The sequence below is a fragment of the Panthera leo genome, chromosome C1, assembly GCF_018350215.1.
Source record: "Panthera leo isolate Ple1 chromosome C1, P.leo_Ple1_pat1.1, whole genome shotgun sequence".
In the NCBI taxonomy this organism is placed as follows: Eukaryota; Metazoa; Chordata; class Mammalia; order Carnivora; family Felidae; genus Panthera; species Panthera leo.
In genome coordinates, this window is record NC_056686.1 from 38,194,491 (window position 1) to 38,213,423 (window position 18,933).

The following is an 18,933-nucleotide window of genomic DNA, read 5'->3' on the forward strand; positions in this document are numbered from 1 at the left end:
CTCCATTTACTCTTTTCTCCTTACTACACTCCTTACAACAGGACCCCTCCTAATCCACTGGCTCCTGTCACACAGAAATAATCTGGACTCTGAGATCAGATAGTCTCACCTGTGTGACCTTGGGAAAGTTATTTTCAGCGTCCTCATCAGTCAAATGAAAACAGTAATCCTGTCCTATCTTCTTCACATGGTTGTTCAGGGAAAATACCTAGGGCAATGCCTGCCGCTTAACCAAGTCTCTTTCTTTTCTTCTTCTTCTTTTTAAAATTTTTAATGTTTATTCATGTTTGGAGAGAGAGAGGGAGAAAGAGAAGGAGGGAGGGAGGGAGGGGCAGAAAGAGAGGGACACAAAATCCAACGCAGGCTCCAGGCTCTGAGCTGTCAGCACAGAGCCCAACATGGGGCTTGAACTCACGAACTGTGAGATCATGACCTGAGCTGAAGTTGGATGTTTAACCCATTGAGCCATTCAGGTGTCTCCCAAGTCTCTTTCTTAATTCTGTGCCTTCACTGAATAGTCAGTAGGTGGGAGAAACATTGGGCCCTTGCTGGTTGTTTCTTGACTGGGGAATGAGTATGAAATCTACAATACTCCCAAAATCATTCTAAGGGGAAGGAACACTGGTCTAGGGTAAACTAACCTGGCTCCCCCCTTCTATCTCCTCCTACACACACCATCTGTTTCTCCTGTTAATACAATTTTTTCCTCATGCTATTTTCTTGCTCAAGAACCTTCTCTGGCTACCCATTGCCTATAAGCTAAAACCTCAAATTACTACTATGGCCCTCAAGGCTATTATCTGGCTCCAAAGGACTATTCCAGCTTTACTTCCTGGGCCTCTCTTGTATGAACTTGCCACTCCAGACAGGCCGATTCCTGAACATGCTCAGTTCTAGCAATGTGGCTTCCTTTATTCATGCTGATCCTGTCTCTGGAGGGCCTTCCTTGTGTCACCACTAGACTGTACGTTCCTTCACCAGACTGAGAGTGGATGCCATTTTGTTTCGTTTTGTTTTAAATCTCAGTATTAACAGAGCTAGATACAACGAAGACCCTCAATAAATATTTATTAACTTGGACTAAATGACATCCCTTCAAATTCTTCTTTTTTAAAGTCTGGAATAGTTCCCTTTATGTGCCATGATGTAATCAAGTTCAAGATCTGAAGCCAACAGACCTGGCGTCAAACTCAAGCTATGCCACCGTGATGGCTAATTTTATATATCAGCATGGTTGTGACATGATGACCAGATAAGTGGTTAAACATTATTCCAGATGTTTCTGTGAGGGATGTTTTGAAAGGGATTATCACTTAACTTGGTGAACTTTGAACAAAGCAGATGATTCTCCATAATGTGAGTGGGCTTCGTCCAATCAATTGAAGGCCTGAATGGAACAAAAAACTGACTTGCCTCGGAGCAAGAGTGGATTCTGCAATAGATAGTCTTCAGATTTGAACTGTTAAATCTGCCCTTCCCTGGGTCTCCAGCCTGTTCACCTACCCTGCAGACTTTGGATTTGCCAGCCTCCATCATCATATGAGCCAATTCCTTAAAAGAAATCCCCCTCTCTCTATATCCTATTAGTTCCATTTCTCTGGAGAACCTTGACTTATACAACCATGTTATGCATTTCTGTCAAGTTGTTCTACCTCACTGAGCCTTTGTTTTCTAAACTGTAAAATGGGGATAATTGTTTCTCCTTCACAGAATTGTTGTGACGACTCATTGTGACCCTGTGTGTGTGAAAGCCCTGGAAACTGTGAGCGACTGCACCATGCTAAATCTTACTGCAAGGCTCACCACCCTCTAGGAAGGCAGCCCCACCTGATCTAGCCCTCTTTACACTCAGACATTCCTGTGCTCTGAGAGTAGTCTACGCCCATACAAGCTGACTCTGTCCTTTTACTATCTAAGTACATGCGAGGCCCAGAACTGGAGGGAGATGGAGTGGGTGGGGAAAGGGGTCCCAGTAGAGGCGAGTCTAGGGCAGCTCTCAAAGCTAGCGCAGAGGCTGCTATAAAGGATTCAGACATGATGCTGCAGTCGGTTGGGTCCTGAATTTAAATGCAGCCCATTGCTCTTTGTCTTGACAAGGTAATAAAAAAAATCCTCAGACAGTATATTATGGATGCAAAGGTGCAATGCAGGCTCTCTGCTCTCTGTACGCCATCTGAGAGAAGGAAGACATGTCTGGGCCTAGGGGGGCAGACCTTGTGGGGAGGGAAACAGGTCAGAGCGGATGGCACATCCTTGGCAGCACAGGGAGGGCCTAGACCCCCTCACGCTAGGCCAGTACTTCACGATCCTTCATGCTGTGACTCACAGAGAAGATGCTATTTGTTTGCACAGCGAAGGGAGAAGTGAGGGGCTGCTTTCTGCTTGAGGTTACGGGCCCCAGAGCCTGGGCCACTCCAGCCTTGTGAGGCTGTGCACAGGCTGAGGTATCAGTATCTTGGTGTAGCAGCAACTCACCCAAGCACCGAGGGAAGGAGTCCCTGGGATACACTTTCCTTCTCAGCTGGGAACACAGAAGATGCTATGGTGCTTTTAGTAGACCTGATGGAAAACTCAGCTAGGAAGTCATAATTGGGCCTCCAAGCTCCAGTGGATCTTGTGATTGCTGTCTCTCTCGGTGGGTGGAAAATCCCGCAAATCTGATCATGTTGTCCCTCAGTCAGAATGACTAGCACATGCACTCCTCAGTAGGGTACATAAAACAAGGCCCCCACCCTCCGTGCAGCCCCATCGTTAAGCACTCCCTACCTTAATAATTTTATCTATTTTTCAAACAACATCCGGTTTTTCTCATTCTTTCTTTCCTAGGTATGGATGTGGCTGATTTGACTGCCCTAGGATAAACTTGGCCAAAAAGTAGGTCTCCAGGCTGCCTTGGCTGCAGGATGCAGGTGGGTACCCAGTGTTCATTCTAGGGCTGGGGTGAGGTGACAGTGGCTCCCTATGACGTGCTGTTTCCTGGAGGACCACTGCAATAGCCTGTGTCAAGCCAAATTGCACAGGCACAATGAAGACCTCCATCCAAGTCAGTTTTGTTAGTATCACATTCACCAAAGCAAGTCACCCAGATACACCTTACAGCAGGGGGCAAGAAAGAATACTCTGTCCACTGTCATTTCCAGCACTTAAAGCTCTAGACATTTCCAGCTCCTGAGCCACCATGTTGTGTCATGTCTCTGGGCCTTGGCCTGGAATGTTCAGCAATTGTAACATCTGCACATCAACTTTTCCATCAGATTGTACCTTGGAACACAGGGACCTCACTTGATCCATTTCTGGGTCCCCAGCCATCCAGTATGGGACCTGACACAGAAGGAATGCTCAGAAAGACCCATCATCTGTACTACAGTTGCAATTTCAGTTCACAGAATGCGTAACAGGAAAGGACAATAGAGATTCCTTAGTTCAACTGTCCCCTTCTGCAAAGATGCAATGTCTATTAATCTTTGATCCCCAATGCCCAGCACAGGACCTGGAACAGAGTGCGTGCTTGATAAATATTTTTGCATGAATCCCCCTAACACTTCTATAGATAAGAAAATGAAAGACCAGAGATGCAAAATGAAGTCCCTCGGTCACACAGGAAGTTTCTGGAAGTCTGGATTCCCCTGATTCCCAGGATGCCAGAACCCAACGGACCTTTTCTAAGGCCTTGTTTCTTGACACAGACCTAAGGTTATGTGAAGGAGGACTTTACTTCTTCTAAATTTGTCTCTGATCATTGACGGATCCAACATAGATGAGTTTCTATTGATTTAAAGCCATGAAGGCAAAAGGCAATTGCTGTAACAGCAACAGAGCTGGCTTTGGAGGCTGAGAGACCTGAGTTTGGGAATCAGCAGAAGCACTTGCTGACTACATGACCTTGTGTAAATCCCCTGTTTACTCTGTGCGTCAGTCTCTTCCCCCTACTTCCTGCACCCCGGGGACCAGGATGCCTATATTTCAGGGTTAGAGTAGAGATCCCCGCTAATGTGTGCGCTTACCTAGAACATATTAATCATAGGTGGCCTCTCACAATGACATTGTTTCAAACTGTGCTTCAAAGCCGGCCTGCAAGCACTAGCCGTCACCTTTGGAGATGGTTTTGCCCTGACAAAGACTCCCAGTCTCGATGCCCTGCCATCCCGGTATTTTAATATTCACAGTGCCACTGCTCGCTCTGGAATAGCCACTGACCATAAAGTTTGACATTTTGAAGATTAAAGTGCTTTGAATTAGTCATGCACATGTGATGTCATTGTTCCTCCTCATCCTGCTCCGGAATCTAAAAATGACTTTCAGCAGAGCCCAGTAACTTTCCCTCAACAATTACCCTCTAGTGCAGAGAGGTATGCAGGAGTTTCAGCCAAGTGAATACTCTCTGTCACTTGGGAGAGAGCCAGACCAGAGGAGAGATGGTGTGAGTCCACATATTTGGAGGGAGGGGTCTGCTCTGCCAGGCCTTGGTGCCCGGCTTCCCTCTGGAAGGGGTGGGGTGAGGCGGGGCAGGTGAAATCTCACAGCAGTCTGGCTGAGAGCACAGAAGCAGAGCAGGGGCTGTGAGATTACAGGGCTTGGGTTTGGAGCCTGGCTCTGCCCCTCACAGGTTGTGTGACCCTGGGTAAGTTAACATCTTGAGCAACATTTTCTCACTTCCAAGACAGGAATGGTGGCTCCTTCATAAGGCTGCTGTGAGAATTACATAAGCTAATAGAACACTTAGCACAGTGCCTACCACATGGTAGGCAATCCGTAAATATTTTCCTTCTTTTAAGAGCTTTCCAACTTTCCAAGACTCGGATATCTCATCATGCTTTAAATGCTGTGCGTTCCCAGAATCCCAGAGACATCCACTGGCACATATTACTAAAACACTTAGGCAAAGGGAAGTGAGTTTGGGATTTTCCAGCCTGCCCTTACTACAAATAAGTAGGGGCAGACTCAAGTCACAGTTTCCTTGTGAGATAAATCAAACGAAGAATCCCCTTTGTTTTAAAACTAGACTATGGTTTTATAGATGGTGTGGATGATTCTCCATCTAGACAGGAAGTCTGATCTCCAACCAGCTAACCCCCCAGCTACCTACTCAGCAGGCCCCTGACCTACTGGGATGGCCATGAAGTGATCATACAGAATTGTAACGTGTGAAAATAGTATCCCTTACTAGGAGCCAGTCAGGGTGTTAAGTACTTACATATGTTCTCATTTAACCTCACACAAACCCTGGGAAGTTTGTACCATTATCTCTATTCTCCAGGTAAGGAGTCTGAGGTCCTGAAAGGTGAAGGAATTTGCCCAAAGTTGCACAGGGCTTAGAAATGCCGCAGCAAGGATCTGAAACCAGACATGCATGATTGCAGAGAATGTGGGCTCCTAACCACTGAACCACACCAGCTCAAATATATACAGTACTGGCCCTTGCCTGAGTCTGGACCAGTTAGCTGTCCTGGCTTCCATATAGCTGGACTGAGAGACACCATATTCCCTGAGGATGGTATAGAAGATGCAACCTGTGTTCGTGTAGCAGCCAGCTAGACCTCAGACGGCTGCAGGTTTGGAGCCAGTTTTGGGATTGTGCCTTTGGTTCTCACCAGGCAACAATATGAGAAGCAACCCCATGATGCTGGTCCTGGCATATGTGGAAGGAATGCTTAAGAGGCCAGACAAAGGTCATTCCTCCCAACATGGGTCCCTGGGTGAGATGTTTCCTTAAGAGTTCAGTGCTAGGAAATGCTTTGAGGAGCTTTATTGAGGCATGTGCCTTTGTGGCAATTAGCACAAATGGTAAATAAATGAGCAAGCAAATTAGAATAGCTAGCCCATGGACACATACACCAGGATATCATGTGGGGCCTCAGGGGATGACTCCTTCCTTGCCACAAACCTTCCACCTTGAATGCTCTGGGAAGGGAGACTCTCCTTGACATTCTCACACCCTCTGGTTGTCCTTAGCTCAGTTCACATGCCCGGATCACACACTTCATCAAGAAGCCATTCTGCCTGCTGCCATGGAGGAGGCAGAAGAGAGAAACAGTGATCCCTGAAAGACAGTTTCTTCAAGGTAAAGGTCAAGTCCTTGTTTTTTTGAAAATCTCAATAAATGGCATTTGAATCTGAGTCTGAACTGAGGTTTGAGGAGAGGAGAAAGAGGAAGGAGAGAGAGGACAGAAGACTGAAGAAGAAAGGAGAATAACAGAAAGGGCCAGCCGGCACGATGGGGCTGTTGGCAGGCTGGAAGGGGAGGGCATTCTGAGGTGGGCCCTGGGCAGCCACCTGTTCAGCCCCTGCACAGGGCAGAGCACTGAGCACCCACTCAAGATGCTACGAATGGAGAATACTGGACTCAGATGTGGCTTTGGGTGCAAAATATTTCCACTTTTTGCCACTATTTGCCTTAAGACAGGAGGGAGCTAAGGAGGAAGAGGAAGAGAGAAAGGAAAAGTGGGAGTGGGAGGAAGAGAGGCCGGAGGGGGAGGAGGGAAGAGAGGGCATATTGGAGATATGTGTGTGTCTGTGTATATGTATATGAGAGTGAAATAGACACATGGACAAAAAGAGAAAGAAAAAATGGAGAATGAGAGGGAAGAAGAAAGAAATGGGTAGGGAGGATTGATGTTCACGGGGAGAGAAACCTGGGAGAAGGGAAGGTGATGTCCCCCTCCCCCTTTGCCCCACCAAGGTGGCTCAGGCCCCTCAGAGCTCGGATTCCAGCCCAGACAAAGACTTGGTGGCCTCCCAGTCCTCTGCCAGGAGGAAACTAGACTCTCAAAGGCAGCCATGCACCCTGGGGGCCAGGAGAGGGCACTTCAACCTCAGGCAACAGCAGCAGAACTGCAGCTGGCGGTCCCGCAGAGCAGGCGGCAGGAGGCAGAGAGCCGGGAGGAGAGGCCAGCCTCTTATCAGGCTGGTGGGTTACCAGCACTTCTCCAATGCAGCCAGGTCCCCATGCACAACCCTGTGGACGCGGAACGGCAATGAATTGGTTTGGGTGTCCCTTGGCTGCCTCTACACTAGCCCAGCACCTGCTCCTGCCTTCCCCTGCTCTGATCCTATTCCAGATTTCCGTCTTGAAGAGCAACATGCCTCCAGCTTCCTCCCATGTCCCCTCCTCCTCCCCCTCACCAAGAATCACCCCTTCCATGAGTGCAGGCGGACTAATCTTCAAAACCATTCCTTACACACTATGCCCTTTGATTTACACAGCCATTCACAAAGTGGGCACAGCAGGGAGAATGGGAAACTGAGGCACAGAGATGGAATGTTAGTGGTCTGACATCACATTAAACAAGTAAAAATCACTGTGCTTCCCAGTTGTTATATTCCATGAGGAGAACCTAAATATCTTAGCTGTTGACTGTGATGTTGCTTCAAGACCAGTGTCAAGGAAGGCTTACGAATGTTGTCTCTGACTACCAAATACTTAACTTTGCTCCAGACTGAGTCTTGGCCTCAGTCACACATCCTGACTACAGACCAAGCCCTGCCTGATCATTAATGACTATGTTCTGGTAAGAAGTTTTGAATTATGCACGGGAGTAGAGATAATGGAGTCTGATTCCACTGGGGTATCTGAGAACTCCAAACACTTTTAAGAGGATTGCTCTTTAAGAATCTTAGGAATCCCTTAAGAATCTTAAGAACCCTTCAAGGAAGTTTCCATCCCACTCAAGTCTACACTGATTTCATCTTTTCCTGATGGCCCAGAAATTTATTACTTAGATTTCACCCAATTCAGTACTTCACTGGTAACAGTAATAATAAAGCTATCATTTATTGAGTGCCTACCATGTTCCAGGTAATCTATTAGGCACCTGAGAATTTTGTTGTTTCCATCTACTTGAAACAACCCTATGAGGTAAGTTTCATAATCATCATTGCTATGAAAGGGCAAAGTGAGGCTCAGAGAGATCAGGTCACTTGCCCAAGGTCATAAAACTAGCAGATAGCAGAGCGGAGATCTGTACCCAGGTGAGCCTGGCTTTAAAGGCCATGTCCCTTTTTATCCTACTACTGCATAATGGCAGCTGTTACAACTCAGCTATTATAGCTCCTCGGCCACATGACTGGTTTCTTTAAAGAAAGTGTCTTCTAGAGGGGCAATAAAGTTTGGATTTGATATCAAAAGAAATAAATCCAAGCTCCTGGGAGGGCATTGCTCCACCACCTACAGACTGCATCACCTGACACAGGCTGCCTCCATCTGACTCTCACTTTGCATACTTCGGGAGTTGGGGGCTGGTTGTTTCTTTGAGTAGGCATTCAGGGCCAAGATGTACCTCCTGTGTTTATAAAACACAGATAATAGCACTCACCTCTCTGGGTGGTTGTGGAGGATCAAACAAGATGATGGCTCTGAATGCACTTTATATACTGGTAAGTGCCATTCACTTCCTGATAGTCTACCCAGGGCTCAGCATTCTGTAGGAGCTCCGTAAATACCATGAATATATTTTTGCTTTGAGTTGAAATCTAATCATTCTCTGTCTCCTCACGCCTCTCCACAGACTCAGGGCAAAATCTGCATATAATGAGAGCAGGTCCTGACCCTCAGGTTTTTCATCCTCCCAGCCATGACTCCTACCTCCTGCCTCTTGAGACACATCAACAAGCCAAGCACGGCCACAACCCCAGCTAAAGGCCCTTGTCTCAGACAAACTTGGCAGCTGCCTCCTCTTATTGGCAGGACATTTATCATCTTGAGGAAAATATTGATGGATAAGAAACCCCAGACAGGCAGTGCGTCTCACTGGGCATGCAGCCTGCTGCTTGGGAAATGAGATTTGAGGTGCTGGTTCCAGGGCTTTCTGGAAGAAAAGGAGGGTTGGTGATCCTGTGGAGAATGGCCCATGCTCTCTAGGGATGACTGTGTCCAGTACATAGTAGATGTTCAATAACTGAGTTAGATCCGGGTTCAGTAGGTTCTTATACGAGATCTGGAGGTTGGAGGACCTTGGTCCAAACTCTTAATTTCCCAGATAGGAAAGTGGGATCAGGGAAGGCTAGTGACTTGCTCAAGATCACATAGCAGGTCAGTGGCACAGACCATATTACCAAAGTCCATGGCTCACGAATCTCCCATGGGAACACTGACCATTACACAATGATGCTACCAGGAGATATCTCAAAACCTCTGGTCAGATGGAGTAGTCTAGGAAGCTGGAACTCTGGGTTACCTAGGGAATCCAGAAGAAGGGGATTCCCTTAATTACATGCAGAGCTGTGCCCAGGGAGCACATCTTTTTAAAGATGAGAAGAATGGGAATAAGGCAGGGTGGTGTGTTATTTGGAGAGGTGGTGTGACATTGGTCTGTGCTGTAGTCTATCTCCAGTTGTCCCAAGCCACCATGTGTCATGGCACTCTCCCTGAAACCACCTACTGGTTCCCACAGCCTTCTCTAGCCTCATTGCCTCTTACTCCCTACCTTGCACCCCAAGGCCTAGACTTGTCCAAAGGAGGGAAGCAACTCTCCTGGTACTCTGGACTCTGCACACGCTGTTCTCTCAGCCTGTGAGGCCCTTGCATAGTACCTTCCTCACTCCACATACTCCCATTACTGAGGTTGGGATTGATGCTCCTTCTAGCCACTGCCTGTGTCCCCCTCTGTCACAGCACTATACTGCGGTCACTCTCCTGCCTGTCTATACCATCACACTGGGAACTTCTCTAGGCAGAGGCCATGACCACTTGATTCTGCCTCCCTAGAAACCAGGCCAGACCCTGGTGCACAGTAGATGCTCAGTGAGTGTGGCCCTGCCATCTTCCACATAGAGCTTCAAGATGACACTGCTCCCCCCGGCCCACCACGGTTCTTGTTCTGACCTCTAAGGCCACATAGATCTACTCCCTCTGCTCCATGATGGCTCTTTAGAAATTTGACCAAAGTAAGGCCTCTAAATGTCTTCTTTCCAAGGAAAATATTCCCAACTCCTTGACAAGTTCTTCACAAGTCATAGCTTTGGGTAGGGTAACCAACCATCTTGGTTTGCTTAGGACTCTCCTGGTTTTACCACTGGAAGTCCCCTACCTCAGGAAACCCCTAGGTCATAGGCAAACCTGAATAGTTGGCAAACCTCGTTTTGTCTTTCTTTCCCATGTCAGTCCTTCAGAGGCCTTGCACTATTTTCTCAATGTCCTGTATAGAGTGGTGGTCAGAAAAAAACAGAGGGTTCCAGGAGTCCAATGACACAACAGAACAAAGAAAGTCTAGCACCTCCTTGTTCCTGACATCTGCTTCTGTTAATGCAGCCAGTAAACATCAATTTTGGCAGGACAGTATGTGGTGGATGTGGGGGTTGATACATTTGCCTTGTTGACCAATATCAAGCTTAATAGTGTCAATTAAGATGCCTCAACCATTTTACTACACAGAAAACCTCATTTCCCTGAATCAGTACTTTTCAAAGCTGCTTTTGTTTTGTTTTACACTAAAGGCAGAAATTAACACCTTTGTTCTTAATATTGCCTAAGTCCTCCAAGTGTTCAAGGCATTTGTCCATTCAACAATTATTTGTTAAACACCTACAGTGTGGCACACAGTCTTTGGCCTTTGAGCTGGTCAAAGTTATGTGCAACTCTTCAACTGATGTGAACTGATCTTGGGTAAAATTCTTCCACTTTGGGGGCTGTCCCCACATTTGTAAAAACAAGGGGGATGGGAACACAAGTAAGTGTGTATGTAAGTGTGCAAATGACTAGGAGTATAAACAAACAGGTTCAAGTTACTTAAGAACTAGCCAGCTAACAGCCATAATCCTGAAACAATATCAACTCTTTTTATCATCAACTTGGTTTCCATGGAGGCTCACAGTGCTGTTAGTGAAGGCTGACAGTTATCACCATAAAGAAACTTTATAACTTTGTAATTTGTAGCTCTCTGCTGTCAGTAATATTAACAGCATTTCGAATTATGGCTATAAACTTGACAACAGCATATAAAACCCTTAGAAACCTCATTTGTGGGGATGAGGGAGGATGGGGGAAGGTAATGACATTTTGGTTTCTAGCCCTGGAGAGGAGGCACGCTTTGATATGGAGGTGGGAGGCAATAGGGCCAAGGCAAGACTCACAAAAGGCAAGGCAGCTCAGCTCAGGCACTGCAGAGTGGGGGCCTGGGTGGCATTTGGGTGATCAGGAATTACAGACACGTCAAGGCCAGGGGTGAGGGTTACAGAGAGCAGGGCTAGCAGATGGACAGGGCTGGCTGGTAGGTCCCAACCTCTGTGGGGTTCAGCAAAGGGCTTTTGTCCTACAGGAAATGGGAGGGAATCTGGGCCAAGTGCAGAGCAGGGAAGAAGGTGAGACAAAGCCTACCAGGCAGGATTGAGAGAACAACCTTGGGCATGTTATTTGACTTTTCTGGACTTTAGTTTCCCTACTATGAAATGGAAGTGCTTATCTCAAAGGCAAAAAATGAAATGATTCTTTCTGTTTCTGTCTGTCTGTCTATCGATCGATCGATCGATTGAGAAATCCTATAATTTCATCTTCTAATCTAAAGATAAGAAAACTTGAACCCAGAATGGGGAACATATCTTTCCAAACCAGCACAATCCTCCAGTGCAGGGATCCTGACCCGTTCCATGATGAACATCGCAATATTATTATTTTTATCATGACTACTGCTACTATTAGCCAGTCATTCATTCAGCCAGTCATTCAGCAAGCATTCATGTTTAAAGATCAAATTCTAGTCTACATCTGCATGGGGGAGAAAAAGAAACTCACAGGCCTGAGTTCAGTGTTGTTTTCTGTTCCCAAAGCTCTCTGATTGAAGCATTTTTTGCTTATGAATTTTAACAAAGGCTTGATCCTGGGCATCACAATCAGGGACTGGGAAGTACCTAGGTATTTATACATGCGAACCAACAGGTCAAACCTGACTGCTGCTTACTCTTCCGTCTAAAAAGTGAAGCCTTCTTACCAAGAAAGAAAACCCAGGCAGTACCCATACCAACCCCCCCGCCCCCGCCCGGCACCCTCCCTCCAACAGCCCTAATACACACTTCTATTCTGATAATTCCTCTGAGCAACACAGATCACATCACCCATTGTCCTATTACTGAGCCAGCTACCCGATGCTGGTGAGGTTGCTTCCATTGCATTAATTAATTAATTAACTCATTCATTCATTCATCCATCCATTCATTCATTGGCATTCCCTGAGATTCTACCTAGTATCAGACTTTAAGCCAGAGAGATGAAGTGATTTAACCAAGGTCACACAGCTTTATGAGGGACACAAGGGGCAAAAGGCCACACTAGAATGGGAATCCTGACTCCCAGTTCAGCATTCTTTTCTCCAACTCATCAAAGGGGAGTCTACCTTGACTGTGCACACCAAGAAAAATCCCTCCCTTCATTATGACTCTACAGTACCTTATAGAAAAATCTATTATGACCCTGCCCAAAGCTCAGGCCTCTCTCCAGAACTTCAGGGTCATATAGCCATCTGCCTAATAAGCTTCTCCATTTGTATATCACATGAGCCTCCTACACTCAATACATCCCAGAGCTCAAAATACCCCCATCCTCAGTCCTTTTCTCCAATTTAAGTGATTGGCCCCACCATCCACCATGTTATTCAAGTCAAGAAAATTGGGTATCTTCCTTGACTTCTTCCTTTACCAAGCAATCACCAAAAATACTCAATCCTACCTGTTAGATATCATAACATGTTGCTAAAATGGAAGTATCTTTGTGTTTTTAGTCTTAGTGCTCAGTTTTAGCGGAGATCTCAAGTCTATAGCTACTACATTTCAATGTGAGGCATGAAATCACCAGGCAGGACTTGGAAAGGGAAACCAGAAAGCCACTTTTGCACTCTTTAGCTCACCTTCAGACAAGAGGGCTACTGGAGGGGTACAGTGACCCAACAGAAGTAACCACCAGATCATCAGGGACTGAAGAAGGATCATAAACAACTGGCCTGAGCAGAGGGACTTGGCCAACATCAACAGATATCCAGCACAAGGGAAGGTATGTCTGAAGAAGCTGACGAGGGCTTGCTAATGCCATCTCACAAAAGTACCCATCACCCAAGACCTTTCCTGTTCCTTTCTTTCTCTCCTTCATCCCCCTCAACCTTGGAGGGCTGAACATCTGGGGTTAGCCAGATGGGGGAAAGGGCTGCAAGGCAAGCTGGAGAAACACAAGTCACCTTGAGCTTATTTGAGACAAGCCTGACTAGAGGATGGGGTGGTTTTTACTTTGAAGAGCTTTTATGGCTTTGACTGGATCAGATCTGGTCATTGCTGAACTGAGACTTTTTTGTGACCAGAGTTAATCAGAAAACTTTTAATTTCCTGAGACTTATTAGAAAGTCATGGGGCCTGCCAGAGTTTTTATGCATCTAGATCAGATCTATAATTTATATACATCTATCTGCAGGGTCAACGGGGGACAAAAAAATACTTTATAATAGCACCCTGTGGGCACTGCTTATTCAATGTACCTGTTACATAGTTCCCATCTTCACCATCTGGGTCTGCCTATGTTTCTTTATCACCTGCTGTTTCTGGCACAGCCTCAACTACCCTCCAATACCCTGGACACACATCCTCTCTCTGGCATTAGGGTTGTCCCCTGTACGCCTACCTCTGCAGGAAGGTTCCCCCCACCCCTTCTCCTACCTGTGTGCCTTTTGTCCTGGAGGTTTGAGACTTAGTTTTTCTTTCTTCCTTCTGCCTCCCTTCCACTCCCAAAGGGTTAGATGACTCCCATGTGCTTCCCTGACCAGCAGAACTCCCCTCTGCCAGAGTATTTATCCTCTGATACTGCTGTCTCTACCTTTTCCCCTCCTTCCAAACTGTCTCCTCCTTAAGGCAGTGCCTGGGCCTTATCCATCTATTTCTAGTATCCAATGAGTGCTGTTTGATGGACAAGTAAATAAATGATATCTTTAATGTCTGATGCATATTTCAGAGGACCCAGTGCAAGGCTTATATTAGGCTCTGAATTCAGATCAAGCCATTTAACTGAATTCTATATCTCTGCATCTTCTCTGGGCCATACCAGCCATGCTCTTCTCCCAGAGCCAGAATTTTCTGATTTCAAGGTGCCCACAGCTATAACCCTGTGTGGAAACCAGTCTGCTCAGGACCCAAGGTCTCTGTTCCCAGTGTTTTCCTCATCCATTATGTCAAAGAGCTATTTCTTTAGCTTGTGGCCAAACCATAAACAAAGGCCAGAGGAGCTCTGGGTTATTTTATGATTCCAGTTTAGCTTTTCTCTCTCTCTTTCTTCTTCTTCTTCAACTGCTTCTGCTGCTTCTTTTTTTTTTTTTTTGTAAATCGTTTCAACAGAGCATATTTATTATTTGGCAGGCCAGTAAATTGTAAATAGGGTTTGTTGAAGAATGGTACAAAATTCTCAGGAATTTATCATTTCACAACAACACAAACAACAAACCACATGAAGGAAAGGAAAGGGAACTAATATTTAATGGCACTGAACTTTTTTTGTTAATTTGTCTGCATTCTTCCATGTAACCCTCAAAACAACCGTGTGAAGCAAGTAATATCCTCACTTTACAGATGAAGAAGCTGAGGTTCAGAGTGGTTACATAACTGGGTTAGGGCCCTCAGCTAGAATGATGCAAAGCAGAACTGACACCTAAGACTCTGACACCAGAGACGGGAACAGAGACCATCAGTCAGGGCAGAAGCCTCTGGGATGTTCCCCTTTTAGATTCTGTTAAAAGCTACGTGTCTTTTGGGGCACCTGGGTGGCTCAGTTGGCTGAGCATCTCTTGATTTCAGCCCAGGTCATGATCTCACAGTTCGTGGGTTTGAGCCTCACGTCAGAGTCCTTGCTGAGTATGGAGACTGTTTGGGATTCTCTCTCTCCTTCTCTCTCTGTCTCTCCCCTACTCATGCTCTCTCTCTCAAAATAAATAAATGTAAACAAAAGTTATGAGTCTTCCTTCCAGAAAATGACCTATGTGTCTTTACTCACAGTTTACATAAACCATAAATAGTTCATAGGCTCTTCTTGAAGCCCATCCATAAGCCCCTCAGTTAAGAACCCCTAACTAAAAGAATGAAAGTAGCTATGGGCTTAGCCTGATTGGCTGTCTAGGACAATGTTTGTATTGACTTTCCTTATTAGATTGAACTCTTACACTCACGGAATCACTGCATATTAAGACTCTTCCAACCACAGAATTGTGGATTGTTAATTTTATAAACTCATTTAAGCATGGAATTATAAAATTTTAGATTTTATATTTCAGAATCAGAAAAATCTTAGAACATCATAGCTGGATGGGACCACAGTAGAGATCAAGTCCACCCATGATTTCGTTCCATGGCTCTGACAGGTGGAAGTACTTACTGGACAATGAGGCTAAGAGATGGTCAGGACTTGCTCAAGGTTACCTAGTAATGGTGGTGGAGTCAAAATTCAAACCCCGGATGCTGACTTCAGAGCCAGATCATCAGGTTAAAGCCTCACCCAATAAAAGGAAAGCCATGCAGTCTTCATGGTGAGGGGAGGGGAGAAAAATGGGGGCAGGAGGAACATCTGTTGAGTACCTATCATGTGCCAGCATTGCCTGTGGGTTGGAGACACAATGCATCATCTCACTTTCCCATGAATCCTGCAGCATGAGTATCAGTACTATTTTCATTTTACAAGTGGGTAATTGGCTCAGACTGATGAGGTAACAGTCCAACGTCACACGGCTAGGGAAGGATCGGTGACTGCATCCATTGTTGTATTTCTCTGATGGAGTGGAGGAGGAAAGTCAGAGAACAACACCCTGATAAAGTTTAGCTGGTGCTTTTCCAGGGAGAAAAATTAAACTGACAAATACATATGTTCTGGTGGGTGGAGAGGTAGACACTATTGCTGGCCTGAGTGAAATACCCCTCAGGCTTCCCGTAGTCCTTCTCTGGTCTTATTCTCTCATCCAGCATGCCCCGGATAACTAACGTATCCTCCATGTACCCTGATGCTGACAAGGGCTGTTCTAGATAGCAGACATGAAAACCCTGCCATGGGAACTACACAACTGCTACTCTGTGAACCGTTGGTGTTGTGAGGTCGGGGCCGTCAACTGTGGTGACTCCACTGAGACTTTGCCCCATGAACCCTACCAACACAGCCACAGTCTCTTGTTCTAACAACCCCTTCTTAACATAAATGCAGGTCCCCATTCACAGTCACGTAAGCTTTATGATGTTTTAACCAACAGTCACTTAATATTTAGAGCTGACAGTGCATGCTCATATACATTATTTCATTTTAACTCCTTGCAGCTCAGTGAGGTTAAGTGTTATGTTCTCCTGTTACAGATGAGGACACTGAGGCCCAGTCAGGTGATGAAACTGGACCAAGGTGACACATCTAGCAAGTGGCTGAGCCAGGATTCAAACCCAGATTCGTTTCAATTGAAAGTCTGCTCTTTGCTTAATAACCACACTTCTTCATGACTGTCTCTATTTAATTCCCATAAAGGGGATTAGGAAAGCAAAGGTTTGTAGTCCCTCTGTGAAGGTGATGGGCTCACCTTGGGGAGGTGAGGACTTGCTGAAGGACACTCTCTCAGATGGCGCTGGTGCTGTCATCAGAATCCAGGTCTCCTGACTCTCAGTCTGGAGGACACTTCCTCCCAGACCATATTGCCATTGCCATCAGACTGTGTAATTTCCCTTTCTGATCAGGACGTGGAGCCAGCAGCCAGCGAAGATCAAAATCCGTCTGCCTGAAGTCTCCCTCTCATATGAGAGGAGACACACATTTCAAACAAGAACCAGGTTAAATCGCTCTTAGGTGGTGAGCTGGTCTGGCTTCCCTGGTGCAACTCCTGGGTCCTCTTCTTGTACCCAGATGACGGGACAAGGCAGGATGGCTCTGACGGCATTTGGTCCACTTGGCTCATGCACCACCTCACTGTCCACTCTGAACTCCTCCCAGTCACTAGCTCCTGTTCCTCACTGACACCCCCATCCAATCACTTACCAAATCTACATGTATGTGGTTCCCCATTCTACATACTCCCTGGAAGCACCCAGGTTTAGGTCAGAATCATCTCCCACCTGGATTGTCAGAACAGCCTCCTATGTGTGTTCTTGCCCAAAGTCTTGGCCCCCTCCAATCTATTCTTCCCACTGTAGTCAGAGTGGCTTTCCACCGTGGTGTGAAACCCTTCTATTGTTCTCCATTGCCTTCATATTCAAGTTCAAATTCCTCACAGTCTGCCACTTCAGTGTCATCTCTTATATCTGAAGTCCTACAGCCATCCTGGACCACCTTCTTCCTCCTGCACACCTTCCTTCCTCCCCTGTATCTGTCATGTCCTCCCTCCAACAGACCCCAGTCCAGTCTGGCTAATTTCTACTCAACCTTAAAAACTCAGCTTAGATGTCACTTCTATTGGGAAGCCTTCCTTGACCTCCCCAAATTGTGCTTGGGTCTCCTTTTACTCCCATACAAAGACATATTTGTCATTAATATGTTCACTGCTACATCCACCATGCCTAGAACTTACCCTAGCTTCTGACAGACACTCATATGTACTTGTTAAGGGAAGTTCCCCATGGCTCTCTGGAATCCCTCCACTACAAGACTCACCATGCTCTATTATAATTGCCTCTTTCCTTTTCTGTCTCCCCAAAAGCTCTGTGAGCCAGGGACCATGCCTTTTGGTTAGTATTTTACCCTGGGTGCCTAGTATGATTCCTGGCACGTACTGACAATGTGTTTATTTTGATGCACAAGGACTGGGTGTTGAAGAGAAAACCTGGGCCTGGGGCAAGGGAGGGGCATTCTACTAAGAAACACATTTTCTTTCAACACAAAAGCAGGGGAGGTGCTAAGAAAGCACCTCTGACGTCAGAAATCAACAGCAAACTAAGTGCAGGTCTCCTCCGGAGGGACCTACGGCTCACTGGGGACAAGTATGTGGAATCCCTTTGGTACACATGCTCAGATACTTCTTCCAGGCAACCCTCTCGATCTCCTTTGCCACAACATCCTGGGAGAACAAAGCAAGTGTGGTGTGGAACACCACCTATACATGTTTTACAGGTGTTAGCAGGTCCTGGAGAAGTCATGGGCACACACCAAGTGTGTGTGTGGGGAGGGGCAACGTGACACATAGAAGTGGCCAGGATCCTCTGTCTCACAGCAGAGCCTACTCCCTTGGCCTTGCTAGGCCAAGTAGTTATCAAAGCAGATTTCAAGGTGACTGTCTCAATCTTGGTGACTGCAGGGAAGGGACTCTCAGTTCTTATGATCTCTCCAGTGCTCCACTGGATCCAGAACACTGCTCTAACACCTGGCCTACCTGCTTCTCACCCTTTGGTCAGGGGCCATCGCCCTGCCTCCCATGTTCTCAGCAAGGTAACTGGACCCCCCAGGGCCACCAGGCTGCAACTGACTGGGTGGACTAGTCCTGAGTCATGCCCCGACCAGAAAGGATGCTTTCCTGAACAAAATATGGCAGGAACTCCATGAACACTCATCAAGGGTTGAACAAGGGCTAAAAGGAACACTTCTACTTCTAGGGAGAGAGAAATTATACATATACAGAGTTAATATCATCCCTTTCCATTTTGTTCCATCAACTATAATGTTTTTTCTAAGAAAACTAAGTGTTAGGAAAGGAGAAATGGGTTGATCCAAAAACAAAAGGATAAAGGGAAGCAAAAGCTGCCACAATCAGTCACAATCCTTATGTATGGACCTTGACATTAAAATCAATACCCAGGAAACTAGAATGACTAAATAATCCCTAGAAATTCAAGGAAGCTAGAAAGTAACCTCTAATAGTTTCATTATGACAAGCGTGGGGGATTTTGGAGAAATTGTAAGAGGAAGCCAAGAGGAAAAGCAAATTGGGGAATGTCAAAGCAGAGAGAAAGATGTGCAGAGGATGGGAAGGAAGGCAGGGAAGACACAGGGGAGGCATGAGGAGAGAAGGAGAGGAGAGG

At 46.1% G+C, this 18,933-nt stretch overlaps 1 protein-coding gene across 4 annotated transcripts in view; it reads right to left on the reverse strand.

Moving 5' to 3' along the window:
• The window catches only part of LOC122227036 (BEN domain-containing protein 5), a 1,450,833-nt gene that overhangs the window by 39,688 nt on the left and 1,392,212 nt on the right, over positions 1-18,933 (reverse strand). The window lies entirely within an intron of this gene.